Here is a 22,624-nt window from a genome sequence, read left to right as displayed (position 1 = left end):
TGTCAATTTCCCCTTTCATGGCTGTTAGTATTTGCCTTATGTATTGAGGTGCTCCTATGTTGGGTGCATAAATATTTACAATTGTTATACCTTCCTCTTGGATCGATCCCTTGATCATTATATAGTGTCCTTCTTTGTCTCTTGTAATAGTCTTTATTTTAAAGTCTATTTTGTCTGATATGAGAATTGCTACTCCAGCTTTCTTTTGATTTCCATTTGCATGGAATATCTTTTTCCATCCCCTCACTTTCAGTCTGTATGTGTCCCTAGGTCTGAAGTGGGTCTCTTGTAGACAGCATATGTATGGGTCTTGTTTTTGTATCCATTCAGCCAGCCTGTGTCTTTTGGTGGGAGCATTTAATCCATTTACATTCAAGGTAATTATCGATATGTATGTTCCTATTCCCATTTTCTTAAATGTATTGGGTTTGTTATTGTAGGTGTTTTCCTTCTCTTGTGTTTCTTGCCTAGAGAATTTCCTTTAGCATTTGTTGTAAAGCTGGTTTGGTGGTGCTGAACTCTCTCAGCTTTTGCTTGTCTGTAAAGGTTTTAATTTCTCCATCGAATCTGAATGAGACCCTTGCTGGGTAGAGTAATCTTGGTTGTAGGTTTTTCTCCTTCATGACTTTAAGTATATCCTGCCACTCCCTTCTGGCTTGCAGAGTTTCTGCTGAGAGATCAGATGTTAACCTTATGGGGATTCCCTTGTGTGTTATTTGTTTTTTTTCCCTTGCTGCCTTTAATATGCTTTCCTTATATTTAATTTTTGACAGTTTGATTAATATGTGTCTTGGCGTGTTCCTCCTTGGGTTTATCCTGTATGGGACTCTCTGTGCTTCCAGGACTTGATTAACTATTTCCTTTCCCATATTAGGGAAGTTTTCAACTATAATCTCTTCAAAAATTTTCTCAGTCCCTTTCTTTTTCTCTTCTTCTTCTGGTACCCCTATAATTCGAATGTTGGCACGTTTAATGTTGTCCCAGAGGTCCCTGAGACTGTCCTCAGTTCTTTTCATTCTTTTTTCTTTATCCTGCTCTGTAGTAGTTATTTCCACCATTTTATCTTCCAGGTCACTTATCCTTTCTTCTGCCTCAGTTATTCTACTATTGATCCCATCTAGAGTATTTTTAATTTCATTTATTGTGTTTTTCATCATTGCTTGGTTCCTCTTTAGTTCTTCTACATCCTTGTTAAATGTTTCTTGCATTTTGTCTATTCTATTTCCAAGATTTTGGATCATCCTTACTATCATTATTCTGAATTCTTTTTCAGGTAGACTACCTATTTCCTCTTCATTTGTTAAGTCCAGAGTGTTTTGAGCCTGCTCCTTCATCTGCTGTGTGTTTTTCTGTCGTCTCATTTTGCCTATCTTACTGTGTTTGGGGTCTCCTTTTCACAGGCTGCAGGTTCGTAGTTCCCGTTGTTTTTGGTATCTGTCCCCAGCGGCTAAGGTTGGTTCAGTGGGTTGTGTAGGCTTCCTGGTGGAGGGAACTAGTGCCTGAGTTCTGGTGGATGAGGCTAGATCTTGTCTTTCTGGTGGGCACGTCCACGTCTGGTGGTGTATTTTGTGGTGTCTGTGGCCTTATTATGATTTTAGGCAGCCTCTCTGCCAATGGATGGGGTTGTGTTCCTGTCTAGCTAGTTGTTTGGCATAGGATGTCCAGCACTGTAGCTTGCTGGTCGTTGAGTGAAGCTGGGTCTTGATGTTGAGATGGAGATCTCTGGGAGATTTTTGCCGTTTGGTATTACGTGGAGCTGGGAGGTCTCTTGTGGACCAGTGTTCTGAAGTTGGCTCTCCCACCTCAGAGGCACGGCCCTGATGCCTGGCTGGAGCACCAAGAGCCTTTCGTCCACACGGCAGCTCAAGCAGAACTTCAGTTTTGTCTTACAGAAGGTGGGCAGATATCTCTTCACGTCCTTTGGGGGGTCAGAGAACGCTGCTTTTGATGTAAGACGATGGGAGAGAACGCCCGCCAGAGAAAGACTCAGGCACCGGCAGGCGGATTCTTAACCACTGCACCACCAGGGAAGCCCTATTTCTAATTTTTTGAGGAACCGCCATACTGTTTTCCATAGTGGCTGCACAAATTTATATTCCCAGCAACACTGCACAAGTGTTCCCTTGTCTCCATATTCCCGGCAGCATTTGTTATTTCTTGTCTTTTTGATAATAGCCATTCTAACAGGCATGAGGTGATATCTCATTGTGGTTTTGATATGCATTTCCCTAACAATTTGTGATGTTTAGCACCTTTTCATGTGCCTATTGGCTATTCGTATATCTTCTTTGGAAAAAATCTAACAGATTTGGAAAATGCTCTCTGAAGACCTTTTTGAACCAATCTGTTTTCATTCTCCACCTCCTTTCTAGGCTGAGCTTTGCTGACTAAAGTCATTTAACAAGATTTCAGTGGAGTGCAGTGTGTAAATGTTATGCAGAATGAATTACAGGTCTGTAGACATTCATTTCATTACCCTAGCTTCTATTAGCAAAGTTCGCTTTATGAGCAGCCAAAACGATTTATCTTATGCTAGCTTCTTAAGAAATGTTTCAAATCCTGTGAACTTTAAGTGACTGTTGAAATTGTAAGGGATGTCCATTTTGGTGACTAGGAGGTCTAGTTGTGATTATGGAACGTGCCTTTGATTTGTCATTAAAATGCAAACCAGGCCATTCGACAGAGCTCCTAACACAGTGCCTGGCCAACAGCCCATGCTCAGTGCTGAAGGGGGAAAGCAAGCATCAGTTCTCAGCGTGTCCCCTCTCCCTGGGCATGATTTGGAATGAGATGGAGGGAGCTGTATCCCGACACCTATAACATGTTGGGCCCATGATAGGCATTTGGTCAGTATCTACGAATGACTGAATGGGTGAATGATGAGATTTTCTGGACTTTAACCACATTTCCACATATAATAGATCATCCTTTTATGTGGGACTCTTGGTTTAACAACATTTCTTCAGAAAAGTGTAAGTCCCTGGACTGAACCATGGATAAGGGCTGGTGACATGGCACCCGGTGCCCGGCTGAGCTGGTGCTGCCCACACCTCCAACCTCATCTCCATCCTCTAGCTGCACCCAACCCCACTTCCCAACCCCAGTGCCATGGCCATTGGTGGCCTGTGCAAGAGCTGTTCCTCTGCATGCAAAGGCCCCACCTGTACCCCACCCTCGCCTCACTGATCAGACTCTTTAACTCCTACTTATCCTTCAAACCCCAGTCAGATGTCGCTTCTTCCAGGAAGTTTCTCTGACTGGCCCCTCTCTCCCAACTACTGTATCAGTTTTCCCTGTCATGTACTCTTGTGTGCTGTTTTTCAGAGTGATTATCAAAGTTTATAGTATTAATTAAGTAATTAATTTATTTTTATTGAAGTATAGTTGATTTATGATGTACTAGTTTCAGGTACACAGCAAAGTGATTCAGATATATATATATATATTCTTTTTCAGATTCTTTCCCATTATAGGTTATTACAAGATATTGAATATAGTTCCCTGTGCTATACAGTAGTTCCTTGTTGTTTATCTATTTTATATATAGTAGTTTGTATCTGCTAATCCCAAACTCCTAATTTATGCCTCCTTCCCTGCCGTTCCCCTTTTGGTAACCATTAAGTTTGTTTTCTATGTCTGTGAGTTATTGTATTATTTTGTAATTATTTTAAGATTGTGCTGTGATTAAGAGCAGGGATGAATTTTTGCTGGGCTCAAATATCAGCTCTGCCATCTGCAAGCTGTAGGAATCTGGGCAAAGTGTTTTCACCTTTCTTTATCTACTTCCTCATCCACAGAAAGAGGATGACCACAGTAGTACCCACTTTTAGGGTAGTTGTGAGAATTAAACAACCCAGTAAATGTACATGGCACTAAAATTAGCTGTAGTTATTTGACAACTGTGTGTCTCCCCCATTAGACTGTAAGCTCCATGAGGCTAGGGGTTGAGTCAATACTTTACTCACCATGTGTCCTCCAGGCTTATCGGCATCTGGCCTCTGATACATTTCATGAAAGGAATGAATGAAAACGCGTGGAGCTTTTCTCGAAGGAGCAGGTGCGATGCTGGAGGAGGCCTGCTGTACAGCACACAGGAAGGCCCACTCAACTAAAATACTTCCACCTTCGATCTGGCCTCATCTGTTAGGTGAAGATGATAAAGTCTTCTCTGCGGGCCCTGGGGAAGGTAGCTCAGAAAGAAGGGAGACCCAGTCTTCCCTCTGTCCTTCCTTCCTCCCTCCTTGTTGCTGACATCGCTAAGCCACAAGGCTGTCAGGAAAGGAAGCCCTTTCAAAGTCATCAGAGCACCTACCGTGGGACAGACTCTGAACACCATCCAGTCCTGGCCCCGCTGGTCCTCCCAGCTGAGTGATTTTCTTAAATACGTACAAATGCCTCTAATAAGATGTGTTAAAATAGTGTAGTGGTTTTCAAACTTTAGTGTATGTGTCAGACTGAGTGGCAGGATTTGTTGACACAGATGCTGGCCCCAGCCCCAGAGGTTCTGCTCTAGTAGTTCTGGGTTAGGGTTCAAGAACTGGCATTTCTTAGGGAAATGCTCTCAACAACATTTTCGTAAAAGAAAAATATTACATTCTCATTCACGTATCAAAAATAGCCTCAAAGATAGTACATCAAAATGTTAACTGCACAGAAAGTTATTGGGTTTTTTTGTTTGTTTGTTTTGTTTTTTGCCGCACCACGCAGCTTGCAGGATCTTAGTTCCCTGACCAGGGATCGAATCCGGGCCCTCGGCAGTGAAAGCACTGAGTCCTAACCATTGGACCACCAGGGAATTCCTGAGGAAGTTATTGTTTAATGGGACAAAGTTTCAGTTTCAGATGATGAAAAAATTCTGGAGATGGATGGTAGTGATGGCTGCACAATGTGAATGTACTTAATGCCACTAAACCATACACTTAAAAAGGTTAAAATGATAAATTTTATGTTATATATATTTTATCACAATTTTTAAAAATAAATAATTTTTTTAAAAGGCCGAAAAAAAAAAAAAATAAAAGAGCTGGCTTTTCTAACAAGTCCTAAGTGCAGCTGACCCTGCTGGTCTCGGGTCTACATTTTGAGAACCACTGAAATCAGGGCATGTTCTCTACATGGCAGAGGAGACAGGGTGATGAAATTTGACTCTGGGAGAGTGGTCACAGAGGCTGTGACATTTGTACAGGCCCTTGAAGAATGAGCTGGATTTTGCAGGATGGGGAATGGGGTTCCACGCAGAGAGAACGGCACGAGCAAAGGTGTGGAGAGATGACAGTGCGTGTTGGCAAGCGATCCTCCATGGAAAGGGTTTGGGGGGAGTGTGGAGGCTGCTGCATAGCAGGGCTCCTGCTTATTCATCCTTTGTTCTTGGTCAGCTTGGGGAGAGGCAGCCTGTGGAGAAGACAAACCCAGGAGAGGACAGGATAGGCCAGACAAGCTTAAGCTCTCCAGTTTTGGAGTTAGATAGACTTGGACTTGAATCTTGACCACATACCACCTGTAGGACTTTCAACAAGTAATTTAACCTTTCTCAGCCTCAGTTTATTCACCTGTGAAATGGGACTGCTGATAGTCGTAGCTGCTTCATAGAGTTACTGTGAAATGAAATGAGCTGGTGGATGTGAAGAGCTCGGCTTCGTGTTCGGCCCGTGGTGGATGCCCGGTAGTGGAAGCTGCCGTCAGTAGGTGAGTCTGATGTAGACGAGGCAGGTCTGGAGCCGCACTGTAGTTGTTCATGTATCTGCCTCCCACTCCAGGCTGGGACCCTTTGGGCACAGTCTGTGACATTTCATCTGAGTCCTCCCACCCCTAGCAGGGCCAGAGCCTGGATGGAGCCCAGATGCTCAGGACGTGTGACTTGGGAAGGGATCTCTGTTTCCATGCAGGGCTCAGGTGGTCTGGGAGCCAGCAGACACTTGGAAAAGGAGCAGGACTGGGGAGGCAGATGAGCTGGAGGTGGCCTCTGCCTGTGGCCTAGCATGATCTAAACAGATGGCCCAGCCCTGGGTGGCTGGAGGCCCAAGCCCAGCTTCAGGCCATGTGGACCCCTCTCTCACTGGACACTGAAGGGAAGAGGCCTTGCCATGATGCCCTCGTCAGAGCTTCTCCAGACCAACAGGGCCATGACCGGGGTGCTAATGACCCATGGTCCTAAGAGAGCAGGCATCACACGATAAGCACTGTCCTTGGAGTCAGAAGGTTTGGGTCCTAGTCCCTTCCACCACCGCTCCCTGTGACCCTGCTTGTGTGACCTTGGGAAGATTGCTTAACTTCTCTGGGCCTGTGGCCTCATCTGTTACGTGAAGATGATAATGTCTTCTCTCTTTGAATGCTGAAGGCTGGACCACATCTTCTCTTTAGGTGAGAGGACCAGCCCTGGGGAAGGGGGCTTAGAAAGAAGAGTCATCTTTCCATCCTTCCTTCCTCCCTTCTTTCCTTCTGCCACCATTTATTGTGCCAGATAGTGTGCTTGGTGCAGGGGACACAGCAGTGAGCAGGACAGACAGTGTCCTGTGTTCATGGTGCTTAATCTAGGTGGAATTAGAGGTCAGGAAAGCTATACCAGGTAAGAAATCAGTTCAGTGTTCAAGGAGATCATAGGTAATTATACCAGGACTTTCCAAAGTCCGTGAGTCTATATGATTAGAGATGACCACGGCCCAGGCACAGTGCAGCCTAAGAATACAGTGTTTCTTTGAAGATGCGAGTAAAGACTCCTTCTGCCCATTCATTTATTCCACAACTATTTAGTGAATGTTGCTGTGTACCAGGCACGGTTCTAGGCCCTAGGGATTCAGGATGCAGCAGTAAGCAAAGCCAAGAGCTGTCCTCCTGAAGTTTACATTTAGTGTGGGAAGACAGCAAATAAATAAATACTGATGTAATTCGTCAGGTGGTGATGAGAGCTATGAAGAAAACTAAGGTGGGGGGGGGTAGGAGCCTCATCTTCCTTCCTCCTGTCCCTCCCATGTAGGGGGAGGACCCACCCTTGTGGAACACTCCTCTAGGGAGGAAGGGCTGGTTCACTGTTGGCGATTTGGGGATGAATAGTGGGGCATGTGTCGCCCTGCTTGTCCTGCCTTCCTTTCTGCTGGGCATAGCCTGCTCTCTGCAAGCACCAGCCCGCTCTGCTCCTCCCGCCTTACCTCTTAGGGTCCCCTGCTGTCTGGTCCTGCAAAGCCAGGCTGGGTGGTTCTATGTGCCTCATCTGTAGGTTGGTACCCAGAAGCCCACTTGCCCACAGGTATAAGTCTCATTTTCTAATGTCAGTTCTATTGGAAATAAAGGTGACATTTTGTTCTCCCATCTGCCTTGCCTTTTTGTTTTTCTTTCTTATTTTGCAATTGAATTAGAACAAACATGGAGTAGAAGGGAGTTTTTAAATGGCCCTTCAAACTTCCAGCAAAGAGAGTTAAAGAGTGATAGGCGGTGCTATTTTAGATAAGAGAGGTAAGGAGGACCTCTCTGATGAAGTGAGAGAGAAAGCCATGTGGGAGAAGAGCATTCCAGGGAGAATAAACAACTTGCGCAAAGGCCCTGGGGCAGGCATTTGCTTGGTGTATGTATGTGTGGAACAGCAAGGGAGCCAGTGTGGCTGAAGCATAGTGAAAATAGAAGAGACATATCTTAAGGATTTCTGGCTTTCTGCCTCAGGCAGTTATTTTTCTGGATTGGATAAAACCAGCAGCTAAAGGACCTAGTACAGCTCAAATAACGAATCAGTGCTTCATTCTGGAACCCCACAAGCTATTGTTCTGACCAACCTGCAAGTCTCTTCCATCCTTGCTTTGTGCCAGGACTACTCTTTGAGGACCAAGAGCTGGAGAGATGTGCCAGGGACCAGCCTGGAAGATGCATGAAGTCTCCCGGGAGAGACGGGCTGGAAGGCAAGATTCACAAGGCAGAAAACAGAGGTGACCCTCAAGTTGAAAGGCTTGAACCTAGCCGGGTGATTGATTACCAGGAGACCGCCCTGATTTTGTTCTCTAATTATGGTGTTTATTCGATGCATCATATTGGGTCTGAAACCCTTAATACCAGCCGGTGCTGTTCATTGTTATAATGTCCTAATTAAGCTTTGATTTATATGCTAATTTTATTCCAAGTGTGTTCAAAAGGGGGAAAGTTATTAGACTTTATTTTGAGATTACATTTTAATCCTGGGGTCTGCTGGGTGAGCACCATGTTTATTCTGTCGGCTTTTGTTTCCAGGATGTTGGTGGCAATTGTGATTATTTCCTTGGAGGGGAAAGATGATGAAGTGGTAAGGAGCTGTTTAGAGTCGGTGGAGCTTCTGCTAATTGGAATTATGTAACCTCTTGCCTTTGCCTTGACAGCTTTGCAATGAGGCTTGCTTTGACTGCCCAGCTGGTTAGGAGGGACAACTGGGGTGTGCCTTGGGGATGTCACAGAATGGTAAACATTTGGAAAGAAGTCCATGACATGAGGGAGTGATTGGATTTTGGAATGTGAGTGGAAATTGGGCTTTACCACATAAGTCCTTGAAATTTGTAAGGGTCACGCAAAAACTCTGGTGAGGGGAGCAGCTGGTCTTTGCTATAGAAAGAATGCATTGTGTGTGTGTGTGTGTGTGTGTGTGTGTGTGTGTGTGTGTGTGTGTGTGTGTGTTTACATTATCATTTATCCTAAGTAGATGTCATTTGAATTTTTCTGTTCAAGGATTAAAAAGTCTTGCCATGAACTGTAGGTCTATTTATCTCTGGACATTAGGAGGTTCATGTGGCTTCATAAATACGCTGAAATAATATGTAAAATAGTGTGCATTTTTCTGGGGAAGGGTCCAAAGTTTTCACTGAACTTTCAGGAGTACTGACAGTCCAAAATGTCAAGAATCATAGGTTTGGGGAGCATTAGGCTTAGTTCTGGAATTAAATTTCCTGAGATTGGCTGTGTGGCCTAAAGAAACCAGTTACCCAGATTAACAGATACAGACTACATGAACTAGATAAGCAATAAGGATTTACTGTATAGCACAGGGAACTATATTCAGTATCTTGTAATAACCTATAATGGAAAAGAATCTGAAAAAAATACCTATATAAACGAATCAATTTGGTGTACACCTGAAACTAACAAAATATTGTAAATCAACTATACTTCAATTAAAAGAAAAATAATCCAGTTACCCAGTGGCCCTTTCTCCCTGCCCATCCAAATCTTATCTGCCCAGGTCCAGGAGGTACCCCGGGTGAGACAGACACAGGGCCATGTTGAATTGGGAGGGGCGTTTACCTGAGCTTGTCCCTCGCTGAGTGGCACAGCAAGGACCCAGACTGTTTGCTCTGAGTGACCTGAAAGTCCTTTTTGTCTCAACTCTAGAGGAAAGAGTTGTTTATAAATAGATGAGGGCTTCTGAGTAGACACTCAGAGGTACCTCTCATTCAAAACGCTTTGCAACCTGAAGCTTGTGTGTTTCCCATGGCGCTTCCGTAAATCATCCTCCATTGGGTCTTCAGTTCTACTGATTGGGTTTTATGGTTCTTTCATTCTCCTTCCCCACCCCACCCCCCCACCATGCCAGCCAACAGTCACGTCAGAAACATTTAACAGGAGCATGTTCATTTCACATTCTTCCATTGTGACTAGTACACAGTCTGCAGCTCATTTGATACCTTTACTTTATTCTAAAAAATTAAACTTAGGGATTCTGATTCCAAAAATAATTACGGCAGCTAACATTGATCAAGCACTTATGTACTAAGCATTTTATCGGCCTTATCTCAGCTCCTACTCCCCCAAATCCTCAGGGTAAGTCCTATTATTATCATCCTCATATATAGACAGAGAGACTGAGGCTCAGAGAGGTTAAGGGCTATCTTGGGGTCACATATCTAGTATGTGGTTAGCTGGCATCAAACCTGGGTCTGCCAGGCTCCAAGTCCATGGTTGGGACCGCTATGCTGGCCTGTCCCTGCTGGGCCATATTACTTTTTAAGTGTCTCCGTTTCAGCATTTTCTGCAGAGATCATTCTTCCATCCCTGTGGGTATGAAGACATGGAGTGTGGCTCAGCTCCTCTAGCCCAGGATTATATCTTTCAAGGGGATACCAAGGACTGGTTTGTAGGAGAGCAGGGCTATGTCTCTAACCTCAGCAGGGAAATGACCCCCAAATTGGACAAACTGCCCTCATATTCTCTGGATGCCTTGGCTCTGCACCTACTCAGCCTGGTGTAATCAGAGCCTTCCACCTGACCTAGTTTAATTATGATGCGGCTTCAGGAAGGTTCTAACACTTGCTTCTGATGCTTGTATCTTAGTACCTCTGCTATTCTTTGCTGCTTGCCATATTTTTAACTTTACACCTTGCATTCTGTCAGCTTTCCATATAGTGAAAATGCCCCCATTAACTTGGTGCTGCTCCAGAGGAAGAATCTTTACCATTTTCCACAGACGTTGACCCTGGGATGGAGGAGATGTCTGGTTTATTAAGGCTCCCAGGTGACCCCTAAGGGTTTTCTTTGAAAACGTATCTTTTTAAAACGGATAACATAGATTTTTAAAAAGTCATATGTTATCTTTCTACCCCATCATAAGGAATTCATTTTTCCTATTTCTTTCCTTGTCTTTATCTACATGTATATAAATTTTACTTAGTCATGGTGATGGCATGCATTCATTTCATGTTTATATTTAATGTAGTGAGTAGGAATTTCACAAGTTACATATTCAAAGATGATCATTTTATTTTTCTACAACTTAAACTCTATTTTGGGCTCTGTTTATAGCTGATGGCTAAAATGAAGAAACAGACAAACAAAAATCCTACCTAATTTAATGAGTTCTACAAAAACTTAATCATCCAAAGTTTTCCTAAGCCTCTTTTGGGTAAATTCAGTTAATTTAGGATGTTCAACCTCCCTCCTTCCCCCTGGAATTGTGATAAATTCCCAGGGGTCTCACATGGTATCAAGACCTCAGTTGGGGGTGAGGGAGGCTTCTGCTCCTGATTGGTCAAAGTCCAGTTAGGAAAACAGAAATCAAATGTCATACAGGAAATTGGATACATCAGTTATGGAAGGACTGAGAGGCCAAACAGGGGACGGAAAGGAGGGGAGGGATGGTGTAGGGAAAGCCATGGTACTTCCCAGAGTATGCACTAATACCTAACATTTTTATTGCATTTCCACATCTCTAAGGCATTGTAAAGAAGAAATAAAACTTTAGCTAACATCTCAAAATGTTATTTGGCCACATTTGTATGGGTAAGTATTAAAAGAACCTTAGCTTACTTAACCGTTCCCTTATTGGGTATTTGGATGGCTTTCAATGTTTTACTACTGATTCAATGGTGGATGTATTTTAAGAAGGTGGCAGAAGATGCCCACCTGACCCTGTGCCTTTATCCCCTTCTGACACCCTAATGTACCTTAGAGCCAGAAGGAACAGTAGTTTGATGGGCTTCAGCCCTATTCATGGCAAAAGGCGGGCCTTCTGACCCTTGGCTTCCATTTTGTGCTTCCTCTCCCTACCTGTGGTCTTGGCTTTGTGTCTGTCTCACCCTAGATCCTGGCTAGAGATGTGACATCTTCTTTTCAACGCTGGTCCTTGTCTCACACTATCTCTTTGATTCTTGCCCTCTGGCTGTACCACTCTTGACCATCCTGGGTTACTCCCGCAGAGGGAGGAAGGACATAAGAGGTGGGCTTTAATTTCTAAGGCCCATGTTCCAACCCCAAGCTACAAATGACCTCTCCAAAGTTTATTTTTTTAATTATGTTTAATTTTAAAGTAGTTTAAAAAAGGAATATCTGATCAGTTTAGAAGACATGGAAGACACAAAAACAAATGGAAAAAATTAAAGTTACCCTAAAGTCTGCCACTCGAAGATAACCACCGCAAATTCCACAAAGGAAAGGACTTGGCTGATCTTGTTCATTTCTGTAACTCCAAGGCCCAGGCACATAGTAAGTGCTCAGTAAATATGCTAAATTAAGTGATAACCTTTCACTTAATTTTTTCCATCTATTTTATACAAATGGAATCATGCTCTACCTACTGTTTCGTAACTTTTTTTTTTGCGTAGCAATAAATCATTAACATTTTCCCAAATCAACAAATGTCCTTTTACATTATTTTAATAGTAGTATGGTATTCAGTTGTAAAAGTGGCCTATAATTAATTTAACTAGTTACTTAATATATTTAGGTTTTTTTTCCCTAAATTTTTTACTCTTCCAAACAACTTTAGTCTTATATGTATATGGGTGCACAGTTGTCCCAAAGGGCATGTACACATATTTTTAAGGCTTTTGATTCATTCTGCCTTCTAAGAGGCATGCACATTTTCAGCACAATGAATTACACTAGAATGCACATTCCATGTAGCAAGGATTTTGTCCATTTATTATACCACAAGGACTCTAGCCTAGAGTAATGCCTAGCACAGATTATGTTCTTAATAAACATTTGTTGAATTTGTTTCCCCAAGTCCTCATCAATAGCATTTACTATTACTTTAACAAGGTTTTTTTTTTCAGTCTGATGGCAAACACAACAGTTCCCATATTTAAAAATCATAAACTCATCCTACCTTCTACCCCCAAATATTTAGTAAGTCTGCTGGAGTTGGACCTAAATATTTAAAAACTATTCTCAGAACAAAAGCTAATCAGAAATAAGGTCTTATAGAGCTGTAATCTCTGGATTTAGACTCTGAAGCTCAGGGTGCTATTACCTGAACCTGCTTACAACTCACGTAGAGCCAAGCATCCCATCTCCAGGGGAGATTTCTGCAGGTAAAGGAAGGCAAAGAGATTCGTGTCAGCAGCACTCATATATTTCTCCATGAAGGATTCATCTTTGTTTTTTTTGGTTGTTGTTTTTTTTTAACACAAAGCTAACCTACTGACCCAGAAAGAAGAGAGTTTTTTATTTTCTTTGAGGATTTGGAATATGTAGGCTGCCATCACTCAACCCCAGGGGAGAAGACAACAGCATAGTGTGGTGACATCACCAGACTTCAAAGGTGTCTTGAAGAAGGATTTGTGTGAGGGGGTGGACCCTGGGGGCTTATTGTGCGTGTGCGTGCGCATGCGTGCATGTGTGTGTGAGCACTAGTTAGGAGGCAGCCAGGAACCCATCCAAAAGAATCGAAGTGGAGCTTTTCTTCTGTATATCCTTGCTCAGCCTGTTGGGCTTTGAGTAGTTAGACCACTGGACACATTGTGAGATGAAAGGAATTTGCATTGATTTCCAGGCCACTTTCATCTGATGCCACAGGACAAAAACAACAACAAAAAATCTAATGGGGCTCCTTTCAATGGAGAAACAAGACTTTGGAAATGCAAATACTCCCAATGTGCTATGCAAAGTAGCCAAGCCAGGGGCCTCACACCTGCCTTCCCAGGAAAGGTCTTGATCCACACACAGGAAGCTAGGGTGGGTGGCCTCATCGTCAAAGCCAAAAATCTTCCCTTTGAAGAATTTAGAGAAACAAAATGTCAATGGAGAGTCACACATCCAGGAAGCAAACACTATTCAGATATGGGGTGACTGAAACTTTTACTCAAAATATAGGGGGACACGCCCATTCTCTTTTAGATGGTAGAGTTGCTCTGGTTTGAATGTGGTGGGATCCAGGAGTCCCGACATTCTCTTGGTGACACGGCTAAATATTTCTGCCGTTGCCTGAGTCCCTGTCCTCACCCTGTCTTGCTTGCTTTGTTGCAGCTGCCTCCTGTCTTCGTGTCTGCAGCCTTCTCTGCTCTAGTCCATTCTTCACACTCGTCACCACAAACATTTCTCTAAGCAGCTCATCTGACTACATCACTCCTGCTTCTCCTGCTTAAAATCCTTCCATAGTGGATCCCTTTGGTTTTTGGGAGGAAGCATGGTGCCTGAGACTGCCACTTGCACACCACTGGCTCGTCGCTCATCTTATGTCTCCGGCACACAGAGTTTTCCTTTGTGGACCCCCTAGACCTCTTCTTCCTCTAATTTGTTCTTGCTCTTGGCTTCCAAGGAATCTCATTCTTGCCTGCATGGGACACAGATACTCAATAAATAATCACTGGATTTGTTTTAAATTTTAGTTTCAACTCCATTTCTAGTACATACGTGCCCCCTCTTTAAGATATCTTGAAAACCAAAACTACTAAAATCAGCTTATAGCTTGGATCTTGTTACCCATTCCAGCCTCCCTAGAATGTTCCACTCCAAGCCCCTTTCTCTACATTTGACTCCTCCACAGCCCAACTGACATGCTCATGCTGCCTGTCTGGGTGTTTCTCAGCAGGCCTTTTTTTATAGCGTCCTCCCATGCTTGAAGAAGTGCCAGCCACTCGGGGCTGGGGAACCAGAGCCCGCCCACCCCCAGCTTCCAACCCTTGCCAGCTGACAGTAAACTCCCTCCCCGCTACTGTCGATTTCAGACAATGCGACATTGTCTCGGCCCGCCATCAGTCCGGTAAAGAGACTCCTTCCATCTACTCTAGTTGCTCAGCCGTGGTGGTGCTGAGTGAAGGATGATGAGGGAAGAGTTTGAGGAGAACCTGCCAGGGGCAGGAGGGAGAGAGAACCAGAATGTCACAGCCCATCTATCTCTCCCTGCCCCATCACCCCCGCCATGACCATTCTTCAGATGAGGAGGCTGAAGTGACTACCATTAAGTGACTCTTCAGTGAAGTTGCAGAAGGGAAAACACAACACGAGGACTGTAGGCTGCCGAGAAATGGGAACAGTAGAGGTGGGGGTCATGAATTTTCTTCAGACATAAACCTCTGACTTTACTACAATCTGGCACATATTTTTTTCAAGAGTGAAACTTCAGCTGCTTCCAAAAGATCCAGAATGAGGGTCATATTTAATAGAATCACAGCGAATTAATTGTTTTCAAACCTGTGGGATAGACTCGTCAGTTCTTCATGCTGCACTGCCCTGAGGACAGGGTCTGCGTCTGGCCAGTTCTTCCCTGTATCTCCGGATGCTGGCGCAATTCCTGGGACAAATTTCTTGGATGAATGAGCCCTGGGCCCCTACTTTGAGAGCTTACTCTATCCCCAGATTTATGTTAGGTGTTAAGAGGAATAAAAAAGAAGTAAATTTTGTTCATTCTGTCTTTCATCTTTCTATTTGGTTGTAAAAGATCTGCCACTAACCAGCTTTGTGACTGAAGGCAAGTTGCTCAACCCCTCTGAGCCTGTTTTCTCTTCTTTCCTCTTTCAGAAAACAGGGAAAAAACAGTACCGACTTGTAGATTTGTTGTGGAGCTCGATTGAAGTCAAGTATTTAAAGCAACTGGCACATCTTAAGAGTTGCTCAATAAATTGTAATTAATAGTTCAATCAGTGTCAAATATTGGCTGTCCAGAATTCAGTCAGTTTTGACAACTGAACTTTCTTAGAAACCCTGGGTTTGTCCATTAAATTCCATTTAGCCAATTTGTATGAACAGCTTTCTTGGATACTAAAATCTTCCCTGCCTTTTAAGACCTCTGTTGGATTCAGAGTCAGCATTACAAGGGATCCATGCAGTTTAATGAATGGATGAGATGTGTAAGATTGATTGCCCATTCACTAAATGGTCCCAGATTGCCTGGACCTTTTGTTTTGGTTTTCATAGGTTTATTGGTCTCTTCTCTTGCTGACAGATTGTCCTCTCTTACTTCTTAGAGTTGTCAGTTTGCCAACTCTAGGGATCATTGCCTTCCTCTGATTTGCTGTGGGCTTGAGAATGAGATAACCAGCCCCATTAAAAGTGTGAGTAAACCAAGAGCAGAGAGGATTTGAACGAGGACTGGAGAGGCTGTCTCCTTTATCACAAACCTTTGCGTCATCTCTTTTGACTTCTCAGAGATCTCCTGACTCTTCGTGTGTTCTCATCAATGAGATCATACTGCACAGGCATGTAAGTTCTTGGCATATGTGGACACTCAATAAAATTTATCAACTAAGTGAATGAAGGAGCAAGAAAACAAAATCATACAGTTATAATATACCATAAACTTAAGGGATGTGCTTGGAGGGAAAGGCTGAGGTGAGGGAGTGTAGAGTGAGATTAGTTTGCGATGTTGGCAGAGACAAATTGAGCTGTCTTAGAAAAAAGGAAATATGGTGGGTGAGGGTAAAGCTGGTATCAGGCAGGGGTACAGAAAAGAGGGATGGACGCTCCCCTCTCCCTGCTACCTCCCTAGGCTTGTTTTTTTCCCCAGACGGCTGTGAGTACGATGCTCTAGTCACACTGACCTTCTTTTTGCTCCATGAGCATGCCAAGCTTGTGGTTTTGCTGTTTCCCTCATGGCCTTTGCACTAGGAGCTGCCTCTGCCTGGAATGTTCTTCCTCTTGATTCTTGTATGGCTGTATCCCTCTTATCATTCAGATCTCAGTTTATATTTCTTCTCAAAGAAGTCACCTACTGCTACCCACCTAGTCATTCTCTATCACACCATCCGATTTTTATTCCCTGCAGAGCCCTAATTATTTTCGCAAGTAATCTTGACTAAATACTTGTTTCTCTTCCATCTTCCTCCACTCTCACCATGAGAGCAGAGACCTTTCCTACTTTGTTCACTGCTGTATCTCAGAATCTTTATTGGCAATAAAATTTGTTGCAGGGTTGAGTGAATGATGAATGTGAATGAATGACTAGTCAGGGAGAGAAACATGAAAAGGGATGATTATGGTGTGGTGTAGCAGGTGCTAGAAAAGAGTACAAAATGCTATGGGATGCCTAAGAAGAGAACAACCAATTCTGATGAGGATTTTGGGGAAAATTCTTAAGAGTTGGATCCCCAAAGATAATGAAAGTTCACCAATCCAAAAAGATAAGGTGGAAAGGGACATTTTCCATCTTCTTTCCCGCCTGCTGGCCAAGTGGCCCTGTGTTCAATTCACAGACAACTAAAGACATGAGAGAAGAACATTTTTTTTCTTTTTAAATAGAGGCAGTCCCTACCTTTTTTTTTTTTTTTAAAGTTATTATTTATTTATTTATTTATTTATTTGGCAGTGTTGGGTCTTCGTTTCTGTGCGAGGGCTTCCTCTAGTTGCGGCAAGCGGGGGCCACTCTTCATCGCGGTGCGCCGGCCTCTCACTATTGTGGCCTCTCTTGTTGCGGAGCACAGGCTCCAGATGCGCAGGCTCAGTAGTTATGGCTCACGGGCCCAGTTGTTCCGCGGCATGTGGGATCCTCCCAGACCAGGGCTTGAACCCGTGTCCCCTGCATTAGCAGGCAGATTCTCAACCACTGCGCCACCAGGGAAGCCCAGAACATTTTTTTTTAATAAATTTATTTTATTTCTTTATTTTTGGCTGTGTTAGGTCTTTGTTGCTGCGTGCGGGCTCTCTCTAGTTGCGGCGAGCAGGGGCTACTCTTTGTTGCAGTGCATGGGCTTCTCATTGCGGTGGCTTCTCTTGTTGCAGAGCACAGGCTCTAGGTGCGTGGGCTTCAGTAGTTGTGGCATGTGGGCTCAGTAGTTGTGGCTCACGGGCTCTAGAGCACAGGCTCAGTAGTTGTGGCTCACGGGCTTAGTTGCTCCGTGGCATGTGGGAGCTTCCTGGACCAGGGCTCGAACCCGTGTCCCCTGCATTGGCAGGCATATTCTTAACCACTGCGCCACCAGGGAAGCCTGAGAAGAACATTTCTGCACTTAAGATGCCACCTCTCTGATGTCCCACACATGTTAAGACAGTATCTGTGCTGAATCTACCAGACCTGCCTGCTTTCCAGAGGCCTAAACCAGAGACTTTTCCCCTCACATCTTCTTGAGATTGGATGAAAGATGTTCCTTAATTTATAGAAAAACAGAACATGCTTTAATTTCCTAAAGTGCCTCACAATTCACTTGTTCAGGGATTCCGTAGCTCTGAAAGAGGGCAACATGGGCACTCTTGAAGACAAGAAAATGGGGGTGCAGGGGGTTAGTATTAGGAGTCAGAAGCTGAGTTAAGTAAGTACCTTTGCATGTCTCCCTTTCACTGTGTGCTACAAATGTCTGACATTGTCCAACCATTGAAAGGTCTCTTTCATATTTGCCACTGCTGATTGACTCCCTGATCTGACCCAAAGGTCAGGTTCTTCCATGAGAATCTGAACTAAGTTCCAGAGGGTGAGTGGTATTTGCGCTGAAAGACCCTGATAGAGACACTGGGACAGGCAGCCGTGTTAGGCTACGAGGAAGGTGAGTGACCGGAAAGGGAGACAAGAGAGGGTGCAGCCCCGTCCTGAAGGCGTGGAGGGAGCAGCTGAGTCCCTAGGCTTGCAGTTCTAGCCCCTGGGAGACCTGGTTATACTGTGGTTCCTGGTTTTCTACATCAGTGAAATGGAAATAACCCTTTCTTCAGGTGACAGGGACAGATTTGGGGTTAAGACCCTAAATGCGTGATTGGATATGATTTTTAAAAATCTGTGCATCCTTAATAAAGGCAAAAATGGTCTTGCAGATGGTAGTAGGTGTTAAGGCCTTTACTGCTACAACTCTCATTTGGGATTCCAGTGTGTGTGTGTGTGTGTGTGTGTGTGAGAGAGAGAGAGAGATCAGACAGAATCTCCCTAGAACTAACTCTGTCCTCTTGGATCTTAGTGTACAGGTCCCCACCTGTACAGGAGTCATAGTGGCAGGAGAGAAAGGGAGCTATTTTAGAAAAATGTTCCCCCAGATATCCACCTCTAGTAGGGAAAGGTTGTTGTGTAGAGTGGTGGATCAAAACCACCTGTGAAAATAAGTCAATGCCCACTTGGCCCAGACTTGCGGAAACACACACACACACACATACACCAACAAGCTGTAGGCTCGTGATCAGGCTACAGATCCAGCCACCTGGTTGATTCCTCTCTTTGCATTTGCCTGGCAAATCCTCATCATTCTGGGAAGGGCCTGTATTAGTCACAGTTCTCCAGAGAAACATAACCAACAGGATATGTATTTATATTTTTATTTTTCTATCTACATCTATATAGCTCTTTCTCTTCCCCCCTCCAATAGATAGATAGATAGATAGATAGGGATTTATTTGAAGGAATTGGCTCATGTGCTTGTGGGGTCTGTCAAGTCCAAAATCTGGAGGGCAGGATGGCGGGCTGGAGGCCCAGAGAAGAGCTGATGTTGCAGTTGTGAGTCCAAAGGTAGCCTGGAGCAGAATTCCTTCTTTCTTAGGGGGACCTCAGTCTTTTCTCTTAAGGCCTTTAACTAAATGGATGTGGATGAGGCCCATCCACATTATGGAAGGTGATCTGTTTTTATTCAAAGTCTTCTGATTTAAATGTTAATCACCTCTAAAAAAATAGTTTCATAGCAACATCTAGACTGGTATTTGAACAAAAACTGGGTACCATAGCCTAGCCAAGTTGACACATAAAATGAACCATCACAGGGGTAAACTGGGTTTATTATAAAAGCCCTTCTCTGCAAGGTTCATTCTTGCTTACAAAACATGCTCTCACCTATGATCAGATCTGATCCTCAGAACATCTCTGTCGGGAGGAATATTAACTTCTCTATTTTATAGTTGAGAAAATGGAGGTCCAGCGATTAGATCGTATAGCTGATAAATAGCAGAGAGGGGATTCCAGCCCAGGCTGTCTGGCTCAGATCTGCGTGTTCTAACTCTATCACACTCCCTACAGCTGGGTACATGATGTTACTCGCCTGTCATTCCCTGCTGGTCATATTGCTTACATGACCTCAGAGGGACTTGCAGGAATTGGCTAAGAAAGCGGCGTGGTTTTCATTTTTCAGTTCTGTCTTGTGACCAGTCTCAATGGGCCCCTCTGGGGCAGGACCCAGGAGTGTAACACGTGTGTCTGTGTTGGAGTGAGCACGAGCATAGGTGCCCTTCCATCCCAGCTGCAGCTGCCTCACCCCTGCCATCTCACAGCTCGGCCCTCTGCTCTCAATGAGAGGAGGCCCCTCCCTCTTCCTACCACCAGACCTGGCGAGTGCACCTCCCTTTCTGAGCCTGGATCTCCTCCCACCCCTCAACCAGAGGCCCAGCAGCAGGATTGGCCTTCTGCTTTGGCCTGTGTCCGGAGCTCCTCTGTCCACAGCACCCTGAGAATGCTGGGCCCATATGGTCCTCCCCAGGTGGTGGTGTGGACAGGCCCTGCAGTCTGGTGGCATCTGTAGGCTTTGGAAAGGCCAGGCCATCCTCCTGCCAGGACCAATGGGACTCCTTGCCTTCTCACCTTGGATGCCCCATGTGATGGAGCAAGTTTTGATTGGAGGATGAAATAGGAGGGAAATAAGAGGTCTTCAGAGACGGAAGTGACCACTCTAGTGCTTCTCCAGACCTGCCTGTCTCCCCTTTTACTCCATGTTTGGGGAACTGACCTCAGTTTAAGAGATGAGAAAACATTTGTTTTCACCATTTCAGGTCTTATTTGCAAATAGTACTAGGATCCCGAGATTCCTCCCACCTGGCACCTGGAAGAGGGGTAGGGGGACACAGCTGAGCGCAAGCCTCTCCGATTTCAGAATGGTCCTGGGGAAAGATGAAAGATGAACGAAGAGCCTTCTGAAGAAGGGTCACCTGGGGAATAGGGTGTGTGGCCTTCTAATTTCTGAAGGCCTGTTAGGTAGCCTGGCAGTCTTGTTCTGCGCGTCCAAGAGAGCAGAAATGGGTCTTGGTCAGGAGGCAGGATCAGTTCCGTGTTGGAAAGAACCTGCTCCCAGTCAGAGCTCTAAAGGGAGAAGGCACTAAGCATTGCCCTGGGAGACTGCGAGCGCTCCATGGAGAGAGGTGTTCAAAGCTGGACAGCTCCTTGTCCAAAGGATTCCGGGTTTTAGCGAAAGGCTGAAGTAGGTGCCCTAGGGTATTTTCCGACTCAGGTTCTCCAGTCATGCGGGTCTACATTAAAGTGCCAGGTAAATCTGTCCCGCAGAAGAATGGTACCAGCGGAGAAACCAGATGACTCTCTCTGGTTCCCGGGACCCCATCTTCTAGTAGCAGCAGCTCCAGAGAAACCCCAGCCTCCCCGTCTGGTCCCTTAGCCTGGGAAGGGGCTTGGGACCCTGGAAGGGGACCGGAATGGCGAGGTCGCCCATTGGCTGTGAGGCGCCATGTGAATGGTGCTGGTTGGTTGGCGGGAGGGAGGAGGAGGCGGTTTCCCGGGTAACGGGAGGGCAAGGAGCGGCTGCAGCGGCGGCGGCCGCGGCTGAGGAGCGCGGTCCGGAGCGCGGTGCGAGACCTGCTGGAGGCGGCGGCTCCGCAAAGCCGCGTGGGCGCAGGTAGGAGCTCCCAGCGCCGTCCCCCTGGGGTCGGGCTGGGCCGGGCTGCCCGGCGCCTGGACCAACCGGGGGAAAGTTTGCCGCCCAACGGGACGAGCAGGGAGGAGAGGACTTGCGGATGCTCTGTGCTGGGCTCTGGGGGCCGGGCAGGGCGGGGACTGCGGGCGGGGAGAGGGCTGGCCCCGCACGGAGCGGCGCGGGGGCCACACCTCCACCCCGGGACCCTGCTGGAGGGCCGGGGCCTCCTTGGACGTGTGGCCGCAGCACAGAGACCCAGCGGGCGGACGCGCAACGACCGACGCACGCCGACGGCTGGCGGGCCCTTGTTCAGAGATGCGCCGGCAAAGTCTTCCCCGGCAGATGTGGGCTGGGGCGCGCGGCGCGGTGCTCCGAGGTGGTTCTGGGAGCTCCGGGGCGCACTTTCCCCGGCCTCGGGCTACGCTGCACACGCCCCCATGCAGAGTGGGTGTGTGTCTCTCTGGGTGTGCGTGCCTGAGGCTGGGTGTATCTTCTTGTGCGTGTTCTTGTGTTCCTGATGTCTTCTGTTTGTGTGTCTCTGTGCGTGATTCTCCCTCTGTGTGATTGGATCTCTGGGTGTATCCTCACGTCTGGGCCCTTCTGTGTTTGCTGTTGGCGTGGGTGTCTGTGAACGCCCTCTCCGTGTGCTTGTGTCTGAGTATCGCTGTTTGTGGATCCTTCTGTCGGTGTCTCCATGTATTTTCGGTGTTTGTGTGTGTCTCTTTTCTCTGTGTGCCTGTCTGTGTATCTAAGAGTATGTGTGCGTTTTCTGTCTGTGCCTCTGTTTTATAGGTAGGTCTGGTACCTGTCTGCGCGTGTCCCTCTCTGGGTGGGTGTGCATCCTCGTGTGTGATCTAAGCTTCTGTAGGTATGTGTGTGTAAGTCTGCGTGTGTGTTTATGTCTGGACCTCTGCGAGTGTCTACTATGCCTGTGTCAGTCTGTGTCCGAGTGTCTTCACTGTGTCCATATCCGTGTGTGTGTGTGTGTGTGTGAGTGTAGGTGGATCCGAGCCGAGGGCAGCTAGGCCGGGCCTCCAGTTTCCCTGTCGCTCTCTCCCACGCTCCGGGGAGCCGCGGGCGGCGGGGCGAGGGCGAGGGCGGCGGGCTGGGAGGGGAAGCCACGGCGCCTCGCGGGTGTGCGCTCCGCTGAGCCGGCTCCTTTCTTGCCGGCAAAGGGACCCCAGCGGCGGAGGCAGCAGCAGCAGCCCGCGCCGCCCAGCTGGGGCCCTAGTGACTTATTTTTGTGTGTGATCCTTTCTTTTCTTCAGGGAAGAGGCGGGAGCACGCTCCGCTCCCTAGTCGTGCGCAAATAAAGGCGTCGGGGTTGGCGGCTGGGTCAGCCCTCCCCGGCAGCTTAGCAGAAGTGGCCAAGGGCAGCTTAGCAGAAGTGGCCGACTTGGCGGGATCCCTTTGCGAGGAAAAAA

The sequence above is a fragment of the Balaenoptera acutorostrata genome, chromosome 9 (assembly GCF_949987535.1).
Source record: "Balaenoptera acutorostrata chromosome 9, mBalAcu1.1, whole genome shotgun sequence".
Taxonomy (NCBI): Eukaryota; Metazoa; Chordata; class Mammalia; order Artiodactyla; family Balaenopteridae; genus Balaenoptera; species Balaenoptera acutorostrata.
The sequence above is the reverse complement of the archived record's forward strand: the minus strand, read 5'-3'. Positions refer to the sequence as shown.